This window comes from Pelodiscus sinensis, chromosome 1 (genome assembly GCF_052426305.1).
Source record: "Pelodiscus sinensis isolate ZL-2025 chromosome 1, ASM5242630v1, whole genome shotgun sequence".
NCBI lineage: Eukaryota > Metazoa > Chordata > Testudines > Trionychidae > Pelodiscus > Pelodiscus sinensis.
Window position 1 is genome coordinate 295,115,001 of NC_143052.1, and position 15,891 is coordinate 295,130,891.

At 42.9% G+C, this 15,891-nt stretch overlaps 1 protein-coding gene and 1 long non-coding RNA gene across 36 annotated transcripts in view; one reads left to right on the top strand and one right to left on the bottom strand.

The window, feature by feature from the left end:
- LOC149525765 (uncharacterized) overlaps positions 1–15,891 on the bottom strand; it is a 121,122-nt gene that overhangs the window by 98,564 nt on the left and 6,667 nt on the right. The gene's annotated exons all lie outside the window — the stretch shown is intronic.
- LOC149525766 (uncharacterized) overlaps positions 1–15,891 on the top strand; it is an 86,959-nt gene that overhangs the window by 46,999 nt on the left and 24,069 nt on the right. For all 12 annotated transcript variants that reach the window (XR_016348512.1, XR_016348516.1, XR_016348515.1 and 9 more), the window contains one exon: positions 14,281–14,369. This is a non-coding gene — a long non-coding RNA (uncharacterized LOC149525766). The remainder of the gene's footprint in view (positions 1–14,280; positions 14,370–15,891) is intronic.

Sequence of the window (15,891 nt, forward strand, 5' to 3'; positions counted from 1 at the left end):
CGATACTTTCCTACTTTGTAAAGCATTTTGAGATCCTTTGATGAAAAGTGCTGTGTGAGTCAATTATTATTATTATTGTGAGAAACAGTAACAACATAGACATGTTAGCTGCTTCCAACCTTATATAAAGGACAAAAGCAATCATTAAAATGGGTGTTTAAAAATCATTTGAAGTATTTGTTCTTGTGCTTTTTCTGTGATAGCACAGGCTGGGAATATTCAAGTATGGACTTTATCTTATGCCCATTACTACTTCCTCTTTCTAGGGAGGTTTCTAAAAGGATTTTGGGTGGTTTTTTTTTTTTTTTTAAGGCAGATATTTCAGAAATGTGAGCAATGTGAGGAAGAATCAAAGGCCTTTTGCTTACTGACACTGTCAGAGAGGGAGACTAATGTTCTAAATCAATTCGTAGCTGTACTTCACTTCAAGGAAGCTCTCTGCCCGGCCAACTTGATGTGTAAAAACCCAAAGATCAACCCACATTTTGGTATACATTTTGACAATGCAACGTGTAATCTAACTTTATTTGCTTTTTAATTGGAGGAAGTTGATTCATCTTGAAACCTAATGTAAGAAAAAGTATCTTTGGGAATGGCCTATTACCAAAATCTGTATTGAGAAAATGTATTTGATTTGATTTTGGAAGTCTATTTTATCAGTAATTGAATGCATATTATAACTAGTTATCTCCTTATTCTGCACATTGTGTGATTAATTAGCCTTATACATATTAGTGTAGTTTATATAGTTAGTGCAGTTAATGTAGTGTGATTAGTGTAGTTTCTTGTTATCCCTATTGGCAGTCGACTGTGTGTGAAAAATATACCACTCTTAGAGTTATTGCTTAAATCACTGGGATTTAAGACTTGTCCTTGTTAGTGGGCACTGAGACATCAAACAGGCCTGCTTTGTCTTGGAGAAGGACATGTCAGTGTTCTGTTTGTCACTCTTTCTCCAAGCATACCTATAGAGTAAGGTGTGAAGCTGAAACTTTTCCTCCTAAGAAGTTGATTCAAGCTTTCTCAGACTCTGAGGGGAGAGCTACAGTGAAGCCTCAGTCTTTCTCAGTCAGTGCCCTCGTGTCACTTTATCTCCCAGGCCACATCTATTCAGAGGCCCCATTTATCTGCCACTATAAATGTTGAAGTCTGACAGGGAAGAAGGGACCAAGAAAGCAATACTCCAAAGATGAGCATCCTAGAGAATTCTCTCTCACACTTGGTTGTCAGGCAGGGATGAAAGAGTCATGAGCTGTAGTAGAAAGAGGTCTGGGGTTCATAGAGATCACCCTACCTGTTACCCATACCCGTCTGTACTGCTCTACATACTTCAGCCTACATAGCCATGGCCTTACTGGATCCTCTGGGGTGTACAGACACACTGCAAGAAACTGGCTTCATTTGTTGTCTCTAGAGCTAGATTGCTGTTCCAGAGAGGCACATCAGTTGAGACAGTTGGTTCACCCACAATTGTCTGAGACAGGAGGGGCAAAATGAAGAGTAATATCAGTGATTGGGAGAAGAACATTTGATTCCAGCTGCATTATTCTCATACTAACCCGGTAAGACTGTGAATCCACATACATTAGCTTCAGCTGACAAGTTTAAGGTATTTAGAGACCTAATGAAATGAATCATGGAAACTTTGGATATTTCCCTGGAAGTGGTCCTGTAACACAAGCTCTTTGACAGTCTGCATCCTTCTACAACAGGGAGACTCACCATATCCATTAATGAAAGTCTACTGGAGCCTCAAGGAACCACCTGGCATATACCTGTATCTAACCTGTCAAAAAGAGCAGACAGGAGGTATTAGGTCCCTGTTAAAGATTTGAGTATTTGTTTTAATCCAGCACCAGATTTTCTTGTAGTGACAGCAGTAGAACAGAGGTAAAAGCAGAGGTGACCTTTTAAAGAGAAAAGCACTGAAAAAATTGAACCTCTTCAGCTGAAAGGTATATTGATCAGCAATCCTCCAGATGAGGGTGTCTAATTATCAGGCATGCCTCCATATTTTTTAAACTGAGACTGATTATTTTCAATTCATACACAAGCTGCCCAAGGAGCACCATGAGTAGTTGAAATCCATAATGGCAGAGGGACAATTACCTGCCTTACTTCTCTATAGGCTGCTCTGGATATGTCTGTTGTCATGGTCACTGCAAGAATCACAAGGAGATCACCATTACTTCAGTCCTCATGAGAGGTCCAAGCAACAGTCAAGGTCCATTGTCCCATTTGAAGGTAATGAATTTTTCAACAATGGAATAAGTGAAACCTTCCACAGCCTAAAGGATTCAAGGGAAACTGCCCTTTTTAGGGCTGTACATCCCCCGCCTAAGGAGAAAACTGCTATACCAGTGGTCATCCTTTAGAACAGTGTTGCTTAAACTTTTTAAGATGGAGGAACACCAAACAATATTTTTTTTATGGGGAACACCAAGGATTTTTTTGTTGGGGGGGGGGAACCCCCAGGGAAAAGTTGTTGAGCCAAAAAAAAGGAGACTTGTCCCTTTAATGGTGACCATTTTGAATTCTGTTCTCTCCGCAGCACACCTCCGACTGCCTTGCGGCATTACCAGTGTGCCACGGAACACACTTTAAGAAATGCTGCATTAGAAAGTGCTTCTCCACCCAAATTTACAATGAGTTAAGAGTACCTCACTGTCACCAAGGAAGACACAGAAATTCCCCAATGATGACTCTGCCTTCTCTAGTGAATATATAACTATATCTATCTCAATCACACACTTCCCCTTTGACAGCTGGGCTGGGATTACTTTGAACTAGTGGATCCTAGAGATTATAAGCAAGAGGTATCCAAATCTCTTCCTCACCCATTGCTCTTTCTTCATTCCTTTTCAGGGACCCTTCTTGTGATTTACTATTAAAATGAGAAGCAGACTCCCTGATACAACTGAAAGCAGTGAAAAATATGTCATTTGCGTTTTGACACAGAGGCTTTTATTTGCATTACTTTCTTATCCCAAAGAAGAAAGAGGGTTGACCGCCCATCTTTGATCTTCAATGTCCTTTCAAAATCAGGCTGGTGACTCTTCCCTCCAGAATCCTCTCATGAGATCCCCAGGACTGGTTTGTGGCTCTTAACCTGTAAAATGCCTACTTACTTATATCAGTCCTCCCAATTCACAGAAAATACTTTTGATTCCTGGCAGAAACATTCCTTCACCACTACACAGTCCTGCCCTTTTTCTTTCTGTGGCCTTAAGGGTATTCACCTAGGATCTGGCAGTAGTGGCAGCTCTTCTAACAAAATGAGGGATCCAGTTCTATATTTACTTTAATGACTGACTGATTTGAGGAGGATCACCCCAACAGCTTATTGATTCAGTTCAGGTAATTCAAAAGTTCTTTGACCCATTAGATCTCAAAATCAGCTGACAGAAATCCACTGTGACTTCAGCTCTGAGCACAGGGTTCATAGGAGCACTGTTAGATTTCCTACCAGCAAAAGCGTACCTCCCACAGTTACAAGCCTCATCAATCAACTCCAGGCATGTCAGTGAAAACAAGTTTCAGACTAATTGGATACATGGCCTCATGCACTTAATCTCATGCAGCATACCAGACTTCACCTAGATACCATGGAAAGGGATTTGAACTCATGGTATCTACCCTACCCAGCAGACACTGCATAAACATGATAGTCACAGGCTCACAAGAAATCCTTTTCTCATTACAGTACACTGGCAGAAAGGCCTTCTATAGGTATACAGTGGAGAATTCTTCCTCATATTTCTATGTACCAAGACTCTGGTGACAGCCTGCACTTCTCAGAGATATGTGGGAGTGAGGGGTTCATTGTCTTCAAATTCAGGGCTTATGGCCCACTCAGGAAGCTTATTTTCCAAAGAAACATCCTAAAGCTCAGGACCATCTGCCTCAAATGTAAGGCATTCCTGCCTCTTCTACAGAGTCCTACAGTACTAGCAGGGTTAAAGTTGGGGTGACTCTGATAAGGTTTTTAGCACATGTACACATTATTTTATTGTTTTTAATATATTTTTCCGTAATGCATTCACATTTTGAATAAATGTGTTTACTTACAAAGAACTGTGTAGCAACTTGTGATCGCTGGCAGTTACCCTTTCTGTATGGATGCAGAGACTATCTGATCTCCCTGCACATGGATCTAGTGCAGACATGGGCAATAATTTGTGTGTGGGGGGAGGGGAGGGCTGCTCCAAGATTTTGGAATGTGGCCAAGGGCTACTTTTTTCTGTGGAGGGGGTGCGGTGTCTAGAATGGAGGTTGGGTTCAGAAAGGTGATGGGGTAAGTAACTAGCCTTCAGGTGACGGTATGAGGTCTGAGAGGGAGTTTGGGTGAAGGAGGGGTTGCAGCCTTGGTTGGAGGATTGGGTGTTGGGTCAGGGAGAGAGTATGGGTGCAGGAGAGGATTCTGGCATGGAGGAGGGGCCTCAGGAAGGGGTGCAAAGTCTGGGAGGGAATTGTGGCCTGGGAGAAATGGAAAAGGGGGTGCAGACTGAAGAGGGTTTGGGTGGTGACCTGGGGCAGGGGAATGTGGTGCAAGGTCTGGGAGGGTGTTTGGGTGGAGGAGAGGATTCTGGCCTGGGAAAGGAGTGTAGGAGGCGGTACACGGTCTGGGAGAGTGCTGTGACCTGGGGCAGGGGGGCAGAGGGTTTGGCTAGTGAGTTGTGGTGCAGAAGGGGTTGGGGTGCCAGATGCAGGCTCTGGCTGGGAAGCACTTACCTAAGCATTTCCTGGTCAGCAGCCGTGCAGCACCCCCAAGACAGGCTGGGCTCTCTGCCTGCTGCAGCTCACTTTAAATTGCAGGCTGCTCCCTCCATGTGGCTCTCAGCTCCTGGAGGGGGAAGAGGCTTGTGCTGTCCCCACCCCCCAGGTCAGTCTCTCAGCTCCTGTTGACTGGTTGTTTCCGGCCAGTAGGAGTTGAGAGATTGGCTGGGGTCAGTTCATGTTCGCCAGTTGTTTCTGGCCAATAGGATCTGAGGATTGGGCTGTGGGCGGGGAGATCACATGAAGCCCCTGCCCCCTCCACCTCCAGAGCATACTGCCATATGGACTGCGCTTTAAACCGTGGCAGCTGTGTGTCTGAGGGGCCTGGCAGGGTGCTCCATGGACCGGATCCGGTGGCATTTTGTTCAGCCCTGATCTAGGGGAAACAATGCTCCTAAATAATTATTTTATCTCATTGTAAAGGTTTGCAAAGTTATTAATCATATGTGTGTCAAAGAATATACAGATATTAAACTTTCCAAAACCATGAGATAAAGTTAAAATGATGGGCTCCATGTGATCGGGGGAAGAGCATTTTTGGGTCACCAACTTGCCAACCTTGTGAGGAGGGCTTTCTTTCAACTAGGTTCAAAAGGGATAGGTGACATAAGCGCTCACAAGTAAGAATGAAAATGGTGACTTTGACAGAGGGCTGGAAGTTGAAGGGGTCTAGAAAATTATGGTCATATAAAGAACAAGAGGAAAAACAGTGGTGGAATTTGCTCAATAGCTTAGATTTTTGTCCAGAAGGGTAAGAATTATGAGGAATAAATAGAAAGAACTGGAAACCTGAGAACACAAGCTAAAGTATGACTTTATTGGTATTACAGAGTCTTGGTGGGATAAAATTTGAGACTCAAATATTGATATAGACGTGTATAACTTGTTCAGGAAAAATAGGCAGGGGGAGAAGGTGTTGTATTATACTCGAAGAATGTATACATTTTTCTGGGGTCAGAAAGAAGTGGGAGGCAGACCAGTTGAAAAGTTCTGGGTGGAGGTAAAGAGGGAAAATTAGGAAGATGTAGTAATAGGTATCTATTATATACCACACCAGAAGGTGAAGGTAAATGAAGCATTTCTATAGCAAATAAGAGTAATATCCACTTGCTAGTAATGGGGAAATTAAAGATGACTCTTGGAAAAGTAAGGAAAAGGAAAACACAAAACATCCAAGTTTTTTAATGTGTTGGAATACATCTGGGGAATATGTTGGGAACGTCATAGATGATGGTGGAAATAACTAGGGAAGCAGCCATTTTAGACTTGAGTCTGACTAACAGGGTGGAATTGGTTTTGAATCTGAAGGTGAAAGGCAACTTGGCGAAAAGTGATCATGAAATGATAGGTCTTGTGATTCTGAGTAAGGGAAGTACTGACAGCAACAGAAAAAGGACAGTGACTTTGAAAGAATAGACTTTAATAGAAAAATAGTAGATAAGGTCCCATGAGAAGAAAATCTAAGGAAAAAGGAGTTCAGGAGAGCTGGCAGTTGTGTATAGGGACAGTATTACAACAGAAAATATGTTGATGTGAAGGAAAGATAGAAAGAGTAGTAAGAGACCAATTTGACCTCTTTAATGATGTGAAAATTATAAAAGAATCCTAGGAAAAAAGGAAATATGGAAAATTACTAAGGAGAAGTACAAAAAATGACACAAGTACATAGAGACAAAATCAGAATGGTTAAGGTACAAAATGAGTTATACTTAGCAAGGGACATAGAAGTAATAAGATATTCTATAAATATATTAGAAACAAGAGAAGGATGAAGGAAATTGTAGGTCCATGATGTAGCAAGGAAGGAAAACATGGGCAGCAGGTAAAAACCCAGCTGGGGAAGGTAAGCCCCAGTCCTGCCCTGCTTTTTCTGCCCAGGCTTCTGTCCCTGGCACCAAGCCCTGCCCACTCCGATCCCTGCTGGCCATGTGGAGAGCTGGGGCTGCTGTGCTGTGGCCCCAGCCCTCCCCAGCAGCTGGGGAAGCTGGGCTGCTGTGCCATGGCTCCAGTCATCCCTGGCAGCTGGGAGAAGCCAGTCTGCTGAGTCAGGCTGCCACGCTGCGGCTCTAGGCTTCCTCTGGTGGCAGCCTCAACCTTAGGCGGTCGGGTATGTAGACAGTTTTGGGAAGGCTGTGCCTTCTTTTGCCTACATTACCGACTGCCCATGAAATAGAATTAATAACAGATGATACCGAGAAGGCTGAGGTGTTTAATACTTGTTTTGCTTCAGTGTTTTCGAAAAAGTTATTTGTGACAAGATGCTTCTTACAATTAATATTAACAAGAGGGAAAGAACAGAAACCTTAATAGGTTAAAGAATATTTAGATAATTTAGACACAACTCAGCAGGCCCTGATGAAATTCACCTAGAGCTGTAGTGGGCAGCATGTGGTTTGTGGGCCTCATGGGCTTGTTAGGATAATCTGATTGTGGGCCATGAGATATTTTGCTGACATTGACTATCCACAGGTACTACATAGGTTCTCTTCCTTGGCAATGGGAGCTGTGGAAAGCATGTCCCTGTGGCCCCTTAGCCTTCTGGTGCTGCTTCCTACACCTCCCATTGGCCAGGAACAGAGAACTGCAACCACTAGGAGCTGCAAGGGGAGGTGCCTGCATACAGTTAGCATCAGCAAAATGCCTCATGATCAGCCATCAGATTACCCTGGTGAGCTGTATGCTCATGGGGTGCCACCCCCACTTTTCCTCTTCCCCGAGGTCCTACACCTCCAATCAAGCCCACAGCTTGAACCCAGCCAGGGAGACAAGCAGCTGGGGTACCATACTGAAGACTTCCCACCTATCCTAGTTGAGAGGGTCAAAGACAAACACTGGCCCTTTCTTCCTCCCTTCTACCCCCTCCACTGTGAGCAAGGGAGCCCACGGCTCCCCACAGCTGTGTTCATGCAATGCACAGTTCTGACATGGATCCAGCTCCATATGGAGGCGCCACAGCCTCTTCGTGATAAGCTTTGTGGGCAGCTGAGGGGACATGGCCTGAGCTGTTCTAGACCCACTTGCCATGGTTATGTGGAAGGTCTACAGGAGGAGCACTTGGGTTGCTGTGGGGAGGTGAAGACCCTCCTACCCTGGGTGGGAGGCTTAGGGAATGGAGACAAAAGCAAGAGCTATTCTTGACCTCCCCACCTTAGGCAGTTGGAGTGCCTGTGGCTTCCAACCCACTTCAGCTTCTGGTTTGCCAGGGGCAGGGTCTTGGACAGAAGAGGATTGGTACGGGGTCCTGGTTCTCGGTCTCCCCCCCACTTTTGGACAGGTTCTGATGCCATTGATCTCAAAGCTATTAGCAATTATCTTTGAAAACTCATTGAAAATGGGTGGAGTCCCAGAGGACTGGAGACGAGCAAAGATTCTATCTTTGATAATATAGACTAGTCATCCTTATTTTGATTGGGGATGTAAAATCCATTTAATCAATTAACCAGTTAAACATTATGGTTAACCACTTAAACTGGGGTGGGTGGGACCCCCTCCACCATGTTGGCTTGAGCGCTTCCCCCACCCCCGATGTGGGGGCTGCTCCTGCTGGGTTGGAGCACCCCCACCTGTGTTGCACTGCTCTGGTCAGACCGGGCCCACTGTGGATGGGGGTTGTTCCAGCTGGGCTGTATCAGTTGTGGGGCTGCTCCAGTCTACTCTGGTTAACTGGTTAACCATTCACATCCTTAATTTTGATACTTGGAAAAACACTGGGACACATTAGAGGATAATAGGGTGATACGTAACTAACAGCATGGAGTTATCAAGAACAAATCATGTCAAATGAACCTAATATCCTTCTTTGACTGAATTATTGGCCTTATTGAAAATGGGAAGACACAGTTGATGTGATATATCTTAATTATAAAAACACTTGGCGGTACCATGTGATATCCCATAAGCAAGATAAGGAAACCTAGTCTAGATCAGTGGTTCTCAATTGGGGTACACATAATCCTGGGGTTATGCAGAAGTCTTCCATCAGCTCGTCTAGATATTTGTCTAGTTTTACAACAAGCTACGTAAAATGCACTAGTGAAGTTAGTACTGAAGTTTCATGCAGACAATGACTTGTTTATACTGCTGTATATACTATACAGTAAAATTTCAGTATAATATTTATATTCTCTTTGGTTTATTTTATAATTACATGGTAAAATGAGAAAATAAGCAATTTTTCAGTAATAGTGTGCTGTGACACTTGTATATTTATGTTGGATTTTATAAGTAACTAGTTTTTAAGTGAGATGAAACTTGGAGGTACACAAGACAAATCAGACTTCTGAAAGGGGTACAGTAGTCTGGAAAAGTTGAGAGCCACTAGTTTAGCTGAAATTACTATAAAGTGGGTCCATAACTGTTTGAAAGGCTGTATTCAAAGAGTAGTTATCAGTGTATCACTTTCAAACTGGGATGACTTATTTAGTGGAGTTGCACAAGCATCTGTTCTGTATCCAGTACAATTCAATATTTTCATTATTTATTTGGATAATGGAGTGGAAAGCATGCTTATAAAAGTTGTGAATGACACCAAGCTCAGAGGAGTTGTAAGCACTTTGGAGGACACAATTAAAATTCTAAAGAACCTCCATCTATGAGGAACAATTAAGAAACTGAGCATGTTTAGTCTTGAGGGGCTTTTATAAAGAGGAACGTGATCAGCTGATCTCAATTCCCAATGAAAGTGGGCTTTGGAATTGTCATCACTGGAGGTTTTAAAGAACAAGTTAGAAAACTGCATTAAATCTGTTTATCTTGAATTAGATTGTCATAAACAGGGATGCTCATCAGCAACCAGGTTGCCTCGAGCAACAACAGGATGTTAAAGCTCTTTTGTTCTAGGTATAGAAAATAGAGGTATTCTCATATGACTGGTTCATCACATCATAGAGATGTTTCTTCATTTGTCTTAGATGCTTCCAGCTCTAGTGGACCTACTGATTTGTCACCATCCAAAGAAATTAAAATTAGCAATGTGAAACTTTAAGGCCTGATCCTCCTTCTGTTCAGCAATCCTTTGTGACTAGTGGATGCTTTTCTTTAATCAATTAATTTATGTCCAAAATCTACAATCAACTAACTCCATGTGCAGATTTCAACCTCTGAGGCTCTCAAATTTACTAGATGCAGACAGTGAAGATCTTCACATCTCAAGATACACCAAGGCGATTGCAAAGTTTCAGCCATAAACTAAGTAGCTTGTTGGAATTTAAATTTATTTCTCCCCTCATTGATGGAGCTTTCACATGAACCACTGTGTAAAGTTGCTGGGTTTTTTTCACTTTTAATGAAAATCACATTTTCAGAAACCACGTGAAATAGTTTCAATTCAGGACTGGTTTCTTTATTTTCTTTTAAATTGGTTACTCTTCTTCAAAGCCCAAGAGTTTCTCCCTAAAATAATCTTATCTTTATATATTATTCACTATTTGCTTATCCCATTATTTGCATAAGCCTTTTTCTTCCTAAGGACACTGAAGTTTCACTCCCTAGATATGAGAAGGGCCTTAAAATATAATCTAGAAATGATAGATGCCTTTTCAAAATAAGATACTTTATTTCTGGTATATACTGGTGAAAAAAGGCAACAGAATATATAAAGTAATCATATGCAAATTAGTTAGAGCAATTTATTATTAAAGAAAAGCAGATAAGGACAAGAACATTAGAATGGCCATAGTAGGTCAGACCAGTGGTCCATCTAGACCAGTTTCCTGTCTATTGACAGTGACCAATACTGGATGCTTTGAAGAGAAAGAACATAATATGCCAGTTTACTGAGTGGTCCATATCTGATTGTCCACTCCCAGCTTCTGGCAGTCAGAGGCTTAGGACACTCAGAATATGGGGCTGCATCTTTGACCATCTTGGCTAATAGCCATTGATGGACTGTCCTCCATGCACTTATTTTCTGAACCGAGTGATAATTTTGACCTTCACAATATCTCCTGACAACAAGTTCCACAGGTTGACTGTTCATTGTGTGAACTAATATTTCCTTTTAAGCTTGCTATCCATTAATTTCATTTGGTGACATCTAGTTTTTGTGTTTTGTGAAGGGGTAATTTTTCCTTATTAACGTTCTCCATGCCATTTACTATAACCCTCCTTACTTGTCTCTTTCCAAATAGAACAATTAGGGTGCTTCTACGCTGCCCTGTAGGTCGAAATGAGACATGCAATCTGAGCTACGCAAATTGCGCGTCTTGTTTTGATGTTATTTCAGAATAGCTTATTTTGAAATTTGGCACTGTCTACACAGCACTTATTTCAAAATTAATTGCTATTCCAAAACATCCCTTACTCATCTTGGAATGAGGTTTAAAGGGATGTCGGAATAGCAAACCTGTTATATTTCGAAGTAATGGGCTTGCTGTGAAGACGCGAGAGCTATTTCAGGATATTCCGGTATCCTGAAATAGCGCTGCAGTATAGATGTAGCCTTATAGTTCTCTCCTCATGTGGAAACTGTTCCATCCCCTAATTAAGCCCCTAGCCTAATGTAGACTACCTCAGCCCAAATTATGACAGTATCCGTGGTCAGCCCTCTGTGCCACAGTGCGGCCCATAATCTCTGCAGTGTTGAATTTCCCCTAATAATTTTTATTGGCATTCTTGGTACTTTATCCGATTCTAATATATGTTTTTGAGATCGGGCAGCCAGAACTGCATGCAGTATTCAAGGTGAGAGCATTCCATTAATTTATACAGGCAGTCCCCGGGTTACGTACAAGATAGGGACTGTAGGTTTGTTCTTAAGTTGAATCTGTATGTAAGTCGGAACTGGCGTCAGCCGCTGCTGAAACTGATCAGTTTCAACCGCGGCTGAATCTGGATGCCAGTTCTGACTTACATACAGATTCAACTTAAGAAACCCAGGCGTCCCCAAGTCAGCTGCTGCTGAAACTGATCAGCGGCTGATTCCAGGAAGCCTGGAGCAGAGCAACACCCAGGGCGCACTTGGGCTGTCCCCCTGCGGGCGTGCTCAGCGGCTTTGCTCTCCGTCTCCCTGGTCTGCAGGGAGATGGGGATTAAAGCCTTGGAGCACGCCCGCTGCGGGCGTGCTCCACTGCTTTGCTCCTGTCCCCCTGGTCTGCTGGGGGGGTCCAGCAAAGCCGCTGGACCCCCCCAGCAGACCAGGGACACCAGAGCAAAGCCACCGCGTGGGCGGCTTTGCTCGTTTGCCCGGGAGGAAAGCCGCCCAGGCGGTGGCTTTGCTCGGGTGTCCCTGGTCTGCTAGGGGGGGTCCAGCAGCTTTGCTGGACCCCCCCAGCAGACCAGGAGGACAGGAGCAAAGCCGCCCAGGCAGGGGGAGTCCCGCCGCCTGGGCGGCTTTGCTCCGGGGCAAACGAGCAAAGCCGCCCAGGTAGCGGGACTCCCCCCGCCTGGGCGGCTTTGCTCGGGTGTCCCTGGTCTGCTGGGGGGGTCCAGCGGCTTTGCTGGACCCCCCCAGAAGACCAGGGAGACCGGGAGAAGCTTTTCTCACCCCACAGGACACGGGTGGCGACCCGCCGCCCGTGAGCTCCGGGGCGAGAAAAGCCCCGTTCGTAAGTGCGGATCCGACATAAGTCGGATCCACGTAAGTCGGGGACTGCCTGTATAATGGCATTATAATATTTTCTGTTTTATTATCTATCCCTTTCCTAATAGTTCCTAACATTTTGTTAGCATTTTTGACTCTCTGTACATCAGCAAATGTTTTCAGAGAAATGTCCACAATGACTGCAAGATCTCTTTCTTGACTGGTAACAGCTAATTTAAACCACATCATTTTGTATGTGTAGTTGGGGTTATGTTTTCCAATGTGCATTATTTACATATATCAACACTGAATTTCATCTGCCATTTTCTTGACAAGTCACCCAGTTTTGTGAGATCCCTTTGTAACACTTTGCAGTCTGCTTTGGACTTAACTACCTTCCCTCTTATTCTGTGACAGGTTATTTTGCTTAAGAGCTTTTGGTGAGGGACTTTGCTTTCTGAAAGACCAAGTACAGGCTGCCCCCAACTTGTGACATGATCGGTTATTGGGATAGCATTGCAAGTTGGGGGCATCATAACTTGAGCCCACATTTATGACAGGTGTTGTGCGCCATCATAAATGTGGAGCCAAGAACGTAAGTTAGGGGATTTCGGCCCCTTCTGCACTTAGGAAAAGGTCGTAAGTGCGGGGGGTCGTAAATCGGGCCGTTGTAAAGCGGGGGCCTCCTGTACACAATGTTCACTGGATCACCCATGTGTACCTTGGTTGTTGATCACTTCAAAAGATGAGTGGGAAAAGAAGAATGTGATAAAATTTAAAGAGCAATGACATGGGCATTGATCCATTCATTTATAAAGAATTACAGGGTGGATATTGTTTCCTTTTTTTGATTGGGCCTTTGCACCAAGTTCAGCAGTCTGTCATGACACATTATCTCCTTCCTCATCTTTCTTTCTGTCCATGATACCTAGCACTTATAGAGCACATTTCATTTACTGCTGTCTCACAGTTCTTTTTAACATTTTGGGTGAGAATCTGTGCTGTTCCTCTAACAGACACAGCACACTTCTCACAGCCTAGCTTGGTCTGAAGTGGTTTTAAACTTCACAATCCAGCATGGCTTCACAGCCCCTGGTATAATGTGGACTGCCTCAGAAGCCTAAAATATGACAGTCTCCCTTAACAGCTCTCTGGGCCGCAATGCTGCCCATAATCTCTGTAGTGTTAAATTGCAACCCCTGACAAATCCCTCCGAACTCCAGAGTTTTGCGGAGTGGGAGGGTCCTCAGAAGACAGCCTTATGACTGTCTTCCTCTGATCCTGTGCCAGGGGTATGCTACCCTGGCCAAACAAAAGGCTTTTAGAGCCTCTTTATATTTTTCTGCCGATTTTACCCAGTATAAAGGACCAGAGCATGGGGTGAGGATCTCACCCACTGAAATTTTGAAAATATCTTTCTGGAGAGGTGACACACAATGAGCTTCTTTCTCAGGGGAAGCTTTGACTCCAAATCTTTCAGATGTCCTAGCTCTGTGAATGTTCCTAAATAGTTTAAATTTGGCAGCGTTTAAGAATTGTTATGGTCTTTGTCATGTCTTTCAATACATATGAATTTAGTCTCACTACTCCCCTGCAAGGTACAAAAGTGTTAACCAGCCTCATTTTATAATTTGGGAAACTGAGATGCAGAGTGGCTAAGTGTCTTTCCAAAAGGCGCGCACAGAATTCTGGGAAAGAGTCATCATATTCTTGGCTATCTCAGCTCCCAATCCTGTGTCTTGGCCACAAGACCACCCTTTCTCCATCTTGATGTTGATGTTACATCACCAGTATAGTTCAGTTTGAAAGGTCAGATAGAGCAGTAGTCAACAATCTGTAACATCTAAGGATTCAAGTGATTGGTGTGTGTGCGTGTATGTGTGTGAGAGAGAGAACGGAACAAGGCTTACATTTAACCCTACTTATTTGAGGTTATTCATCAAATCATATTCAAGTTGCTTGATTCTTCAATTTTATATTTTCAGGTGATTTTTGTCTACAGTGCTGATACATATAATAATATAATGTTTTATGGCTCTCATAAGCATGAAGTGTACCAAATACTATGTCCAAGGTAAGTTAATTAACATTCTTTTTGTAATCCCTCCCTAAAAACATTGTACACTTCTAGAGAAATACTCAGTATCTAATTGTGTATCTATGTCCAAGGCACAGTCTTAAGTTAGAGGTTCTGGGAAAGCTCTGAGAGAAAATCTCTCCCAGAGCTACCCAGTGCATGCACAGGGACTCATACTGCATCAGTTCTTAACATAGTGGTGTGTGCTCCCTTCTCTGTAGCTGGCCAGCTCTGCAGAGCAGTGGGGGTCATAACCCCTCTTTCTCCTTCTCATGGGGCTGGTTCTTTCCCCTGAATACAGTGACTACAGTTCTGTCTGCAGCATCTAAGGAAGGACTCTTGTGTGCCACCCTTCACAGCCCCTTTGGCCCTCCTGCAGACATGCAAAGCTAGGCTTTCTTTCTAGCCTGTATTATTAGGAATTATATGTGCTTATAGTAATTTTATGAGCTTCCCCCTCATTTCCATATTCCCTCATTGGCATTTGAGTCATTGTTCTAAAGCTTGTAAGTGACAAAAATCAGTATGAGTGACAAAACATAAATAATTGTATGAATTATTTCACATTTTTTTGGCTTTTCCTCGGTGTTTGTTCCACAATCAGCATTGTGAAACTGAGGTGAAGCAAAGTCCAAATTGACAGGTAGCCCTTACTCATACAAATAATCCCATCGACTTTAGTGGGACTTTTTTGTTTGAGAAAGGGCTAAAGGGTGAGACCCTGGAACAATTAATAGATTTTTACATAGAAACGTTGCCAAAAATTTGTATTTAGTCAACAGTACATGAGGACTGTAACAGACAATCAAACAGTAGCATACAATGCATTTCTTTGGTTGAAATTAGTGATTTTAGTAAGAAAAGGTTGTACACATGCCTGTAACATTCAATTAGAAATAGGCACAGTAAAAGTTAAAACTCATGTAAGACAGTAAGCTTAATTACTGATCATTGAATATTCTGAGTTTTGCTGGTTTGTCTTAAAAGTGTAGTGTTATTAAAGTTTTCTCATTTATATTACTTTTTAAAGTCTTTTGTGCAAGGTGAAAAATGTATATGATATACTTTTTGAATTTTCTTCATTTGCATTTATCTTTTATAATACAATTAACTGCTTCTGCCATGTTGGAATGACTACTTTGTGATCTTTATTATGTGCATATTTGTAACCTGTGTTAAGTGCATGTTTATGCATTTTTTTTAAAAAGTGCATTATTTAATACCCTGCAATTGCTAATAGCATGCACAGTATTACATGTACATCGATATGCAATACTGTACAGTAACATAATGTGTAGTATTAAACCACTCTGGCTGTGTCTACACTGGCATGAATTTCCGGAACTGCTTAAAACGGAATACTATTCCGTTTTCAGTTTTTCCGGAAAAGGAGCGTCTACATTGGCAGGCTGCTTTTCCGGAAAAGCCCTTTTCCTGGAAAAGCGTCTGTGGCCAATGTAGACTCGCTTTTCCGGAAAAGAGCCCAGATCGTCATTTTCGTGATCGGGGCTTTTTTCCG